The sequence below is a fragment of the Periplaneta americana genome, chromosome 10 (genome assembly GCF_040183065.1).
Source record: "Periplaneta americana isolate PAMFEO1 chromosome 10, P.americana_PAMFEO1_priV1, whole genome shotgun sequence".
Classification (NCBI taxonomy): Eukaryota; Metazoa; Arthropoda; class Insecta; order Blattodea; family Blattidae; genus Periplaneta; species Periplaneta americana.
The window spans coordinates 10,385,868-10,392,182 of record NC_091126.1 but is presented as its reverse complement, the minus strand read 5'-3'; positions in this window follow the sequence as shown (position 1 = coordinate 10,392,182).

The window sequence follows — 6,315 nt, the reverse complement described above, 5'->3', positions numbered from 1 at the left end:
CTCCATGATTTGAATTTCAGAATGACGCATGGTACAATAATTATAGCAATTTTAGACAGACTACCTAAACACACATAACGAAATTATATTATTTCCTAGCTTTGTAAATTAGTTTAGTACTGGAAACACAAACTGAATACAACCTTTTCAGAATACAACACTTTCAGGATGCAACACTTATTTATTATTACACTATTTGTTAATATTTCTTATTATATATCTTATTTGAAATATAGAATGCGAGAATTTACAAATCTTTATACATTAAAGAGTATTCCTCTGTTCTCAGAAAGGTAATAGTCTGCATTCGCAAACAATCACAAATTCAAGGAAGTATTTTTACATGCCACGGCAGATGAAATAAACTTACTTCTGAGCTCTTTTTGTACATTGAGAGCTTCTACACTTCTTTCTTATATTAAACTATGCCTCAAGCACACAGAGTATATATGGAAGCAAAGAGTATATTTGGAAATTCTGACTTAGGCAGCATTACGAACAGTTCGATTCCTGGCTTCGCTGAAATCTGAATGGTGTGCTGTTCTGTAGATTTATTAATTCAAGCTATAAACTTTGCGGATTTTCTATCAGCTGTAAGCCAAAAGGATTTCAGAAAAATCTCGATTCCTTGTCAATTGTCACTGTTTCTCCAAACTTACGAGTGAATTCTGCTGTAGGTCTTGAAGTAGGTTCTTATGTTTGATAAGAAAATGTTCTTATAACTCTTCAAGATAGTTTATAGTCAAAGAAAGTGAAATTGTCTATGTTCTAGGTACATGATACTGTCACATTTGAAATTTATCCAGAAATGCTCTTAGCTAGTCGATCATATATAGTGCAATTCTGTAACTGTAACGAAAAATAGCTTGACGATTCTATTTGGCGGAAAGACACTGTGCTTTGATTTGAAATAGAAACACATTACTTTATTAATGTTAATTTGATTTCATGTGCACCATTCCTGGTTGAGTTGAGGAGTAAGAACTGAATAGGAACAAAATTGTTCAATAATATTGTATGAGAAATAGCAGTATAGACACAGATACGTAGAATGCATAAATATATTTTCCGGTAAGAAATGCTAAAAATGTAATTTGCCCTCTAAACTCTCGAAATATATTTTTATACCATAACAATATTTTTTAATGATTAAATAAAATTGTGCGAAAGGCCCCTTATAGTTACATTTGTAGTAAGCAAATCTACACATTAATTCTTTCGGCCCAATTAAAGAACCACGTTTTCTGAGACATCTTGTATTATTTCCAAGTTATAATGCCTCGTATATTATAGGTTATAATAGAGTCCCAAACCCTTGCAGTGACCAGTCCATTTTCAGAACCACAAGCACAGGCCATCGAACACTCAAGGATAATAACAGCAACGAATTTGTTTTCGGTCAAAAATTGGACAGTGCATAACAAAAGCAACTAATGAAATCACTTCCTCTGCGCAATCAATAACAACGAGCTCATTTTCCTGCAGGTCTTCTCATTTCCTGTCTGCACTCCACTTTACCTCCTCATATAGCTTCCCCCTTCCCACTGCATCCATGTTTCTTCCTGCGTCTTTCTACCAACTCCTAGTCTTCCCTACATCATACTCAATTTCTTTTATTTATTCCTTCGATCCTTGTCTTCTGTTTTATCTATCTTACTCTGTTTTTACTTTTAATTTGTCATTCAATCGCTTCCCTTTTTTCCTTCCTCCATGAACCTGTTCATTTACTTCTTCCTCAATTCATGTCTTCGTTACATCTTTCTGCCAATCCTTCATTCCTTGAAGCATTCTATCTTCCAGAAAATCTCATTCTTTTAATCTTTTATCAACTAACCAGCCAAATAATAATTTCCTTCTTTCAACCATTCATTCATCATTACTTCCTTCATTTCTTCCTTCGTTCATTCATTCATCCGTTATTTTAATTCTTTCTTTCGACCATCTGTCCATCCATCAATTTCTCCATATGTCGGCTTCATCCATCCATCCATCAATCTGCGTTCCATTCACTGTTCCTTTAGTTATCTAACCATCCATCCCTTCACTCAACCATTTATTCCTTCCTATTTATCCACTCAAACATCCAAATATCCTTCTGTTTCTTCCTTCGTCTATCCACCCGTTAAACCATCCTCCTCAGTTCTTCATCCAAATATCCTTTCCTTTCATCATCCATCCATTCATCCACCCTTTCTAACCACTTTATTTCATCTATTCATCCAGTCTTCACTTCTTCCTTCCAGCCACCCATCCATTCAAATTTTACTTCCTTTCACTTCCATCCATCCGTCACTTACTTTCTTCCTTCCATCCATCCAAATATAAACTTCCATCCCTCCTTCCTTTATCCATTCAACCATTCTTTCCTTCACCATTCATCCATCTATCAGTCCGTCTGTCACTTCATTCCATCTTCCTTCCATTCAACCATACATCAATCCATCCAACTATCACTTTCTTCATGCATTCATCCATTTTCTTCATTCATGCATAAATCCATCCATCACTTCCTTCATCCATCCACTCAACCATTACGTCCTTCCTTTACAATCCATCCATCCATCCATCCATCCACGACTTCTTCTTTCCTTCACCCATCACTTCTTTCATAGTCCATCACTGCCTTCTTTTATACATCCATCCATCCATCCAACTATTCCGTTCTTTCTTCACTCATTCATCCATCAACCCACCCACCCGTTCATCCATCACTTCTTCCTTCCTTCAACCATCTATCCATCCATCCATCACTTCATCAATCCATCACTTCCTTCCTTCATCCATCCAACCATTACGTTCTTAATTCCCCCATCCAGCCACCTATTCATCCATCACTTCTTCCTTCATCCACTCATCATTTCCTTTATCAATCCATCACTTCATTCATGTATCCATTCATCCAACCATTACGTACTTCCTTTATCCATCCATCCGTTCATCCATCACTTCTTCCTTCCTTCATTTATCTATCTATCCAGTCATCACTTCCTTCTTCAATCCATCACTTCCTTTCTTCATTTGTCCATCCATTCAACCATTACGTCCTTTCTTCATCCATCCATTCGTTCACCCATCACTTCTTCCTTCCTTCATTTATCATCCATCCGTTCACCCATCACTTGTTCCTTCCTTCATTTATCCATCCATCTGTCCATCCATCTGTGCCTTCCTTCATCCCTCTATCCATCCTACAATCCAGTTATTACTTCCTGTGTACTTCACTTTCTTCTTCTGTTTGCTAAAATGTTCTCTCTTCTGTTTCTTCATCTCTAGAATATTTATTTGTCCCTTCTTTCCTATTTACCTTCCTTGTCCTACGTATCAGGTTACTTTAAACTGAATGTTTAGTCGTCTATTCTCTTTCGTAACTTGGCGCTCAGAATCTCCAACTGGGACAAGGTTGATAGACTCTGCCAAGGACAAAATGTTTTCTTTAGGCCTCAACTAAACTCAATCGATCATATAATCAATCTGTCCTGCCGGTTTCTGCCATAATCATGCTCCATCCGACTAACCATCATTATTAATAACTTATCCTCCAATAACCTCCATCACTCACATCGAGGGATGAGCGGCCAATTGTCCCGGGAGCCGAAGCTTTTACTTCGGACACTCACTCTGCCTTATGTAGCTTCGTCTACAAATTATTAAGCATTTATCAAAACCGTAATGCCGTTTCTGGATAGCTCACTAAAGTCTTCAACTCGCCTGCAGTGTGCGGGATTCATTATATTTATTTATAGAATTAAACTATTATAATAACGCTGGCATAAACAATAATTAAATGAAGTTACAATGCAGTGGATTTAGGCCTACATACCGGGAATTTACTGAATTAGCACTTTACATTAATTTCTTTGTGGTTGTTATGATGTTTTACGTTTGAAATCCATTGAACACGAAAAATAGAATATATAACTAGCATAGCAGTCCGTTTAAGGAAATCTCTCAAGATATTATTACACCATTCGTCAAATAAAGGAAAAAGAATCGTATCATTGTCTAAGCCGTTCCTTTCTAAACGTCCCTAATTAGAAAAAAAATTCAGTTTACAGAAATATTCATTAAAATACATAGCTGCCGCATGCAAGGCATATGCGACTTGGGGGAAATGATACTGCACTGGTCCGCAGTCGTGCTCTGCGTCCTTCTTTACTCCATTCCGCCTGAGTTCTTTCTCCATTTCTTTATTTCATTATTTGTTCTTTTCTTAAATTTAAAATTTAAATTATGGTTTATTTAACGACGCTCGCAACTGCAGAGGTTATATCAGCGTCGCCGGTGTGCCGGAATTTTTGTCCCGCAGGAATTATTTTATATGCAGTAAATCTATTGATATGAGCCTGTCGCATTTAAACACAATTAAATGCCATCGACCTCGGCCGGGATCGAACCCGCAACCTCGAGCATAGAAAGCCAGCGCTTTACCAACTACACTACCGAGGGCAACTTCTTTTCATTCTTCATTTTTCTTTTCTTTCTCCATTTATTGACATGTTTCTTCCTTTCTTCTTTGGTGCTTCCTTTCTTTCTCTATTTCTTGATTGCTCTGTTTCTTCTTTTATTTTCCATTTCTCCTTTCAAGCTGCATTTCTTGATTTCGCTCTTTGTTATTTTCTTATCTGTTGTTTCCTTTCTTTCTCCATTTCTTCATAGGTCTATTTATGCTTTCCTATTTTTATTTTTGCTTTCTTCAACAATTTCTGATTTCCCTGCGCCTTATTTTATTTTTCATTTCTTCCAACATTTCTTGATTTCGTTATTTCTTCATTCGTATTTTTTATTTTCCTTTATTTTTCCATTTCTTAATTTCTCTACTTAGGGGGTAGTTTGAAAGGTAAAGTGTTTCGCACGAATTCGCACACAGAGGAACTCTAGGTTAATACTAAGCACGATAAATTGCATACATTTTATCTTCCTCCGATCGCGGCTGTAGAGCGGGCGCGGTAGTGCACAGCGCAGGTGCACACATGCGAGCGAGGAAAGATAAACTGTATGCACTGTATAAGAAGAATTTTATTGACGAGTTTAAACGAATGACAACATATTCTCGCGATATAAAGCTTGCATACGAACGGAGGGACGACAATAATTTCAACATCTGTATTATAAGTTTCATAATACATTTCTGCTTCCGTCGTTGTTGGCAGCATTTTACCGGCTGATGCTCAACCTCTTACAACTACTTATTGAGTTAACCAGACGCTTGACGGCAAAAGGTAAAGAAGAAGCAACTAGCCTACTATTGATCGAGTTTCTGGCACTGAAACTGGTAATCTCAGTGTTTCTGTCAATTCAAGTGCTGGTTTCTGTCATTGCAAATGCTACTTTCAATGTTTTGTTCATAGCAAATGATATACTTTGTCAGTGCAACTGCTGCTGGGAATATTTTTTACTCGGTTATTTAACGACGATGTATCAACTACTAGGTTATTTAGCGTTCATGGAATAGTTAATAGCGAAATAGTATTTGGCGAGATGATGCCAAGAATTAGGCATATATTACCTGACATTCATCTTACGGTCGAAGAAAACTTCGGAAAAAACTCAAGCAGGTAATCAACCAACGCCCGGGCGCAACTTCGGATTAGCAGGCAAACACGCTACCGCCTGAACTGCGTCAGTGGCTCTGCTGATGTTTCTGTCACTCTAACTGCTCTTGCCAATATTTCTGTCAGTATAACTGCTCTTTCCAATGTTAGTACTAACGATAGTAGCAGTAATAATATCACTGCAAAACATCAGCGATGTTTTACTGCAGCCACAAATATCTGTTTCACTGCTATGGTGTTCCCAGGAATCTGTAGAGTGACTTCAGCTTATGGGGGCGGAGTCTATCTGTTCCGGAGTGTATTGCGGGAAGCAACAGCTCGAGGCTGCTAAGGGGTAAGATGCTCGTGGTAGGGAGTTCAGATAGAAATTATCCCCTTCCTGCAAGCGATTGGTAGCTTCGTTGAACCAATGCCTCCCCCCAGAGAGGTCATTGGCCCTAGCCCTCCCACATACCACCTGCGCAGCGGTCTTATTTCGTCTTTCTACTCTACAGATTGGTGGGACGGATCACAGTGCCAGTGCTAAGACTACAGATAGAGTCTTACTACTAAATTGTATTATGTCAATGTCATACATATCGTCGCTTAAGAACCAATACCGCGTAACTGACAAAATGTAAATTTTACAGGAGAAGGAAAAAACCGAATAAAAACCATAAAAATAATGCAATAGTCTTGAAAAGTGATGTATGGCTATGAAATAGCTTAACTAATTTGTAGCTAAGTGAAAATGGATGATCATGGCTGTAGACACTTGACCATG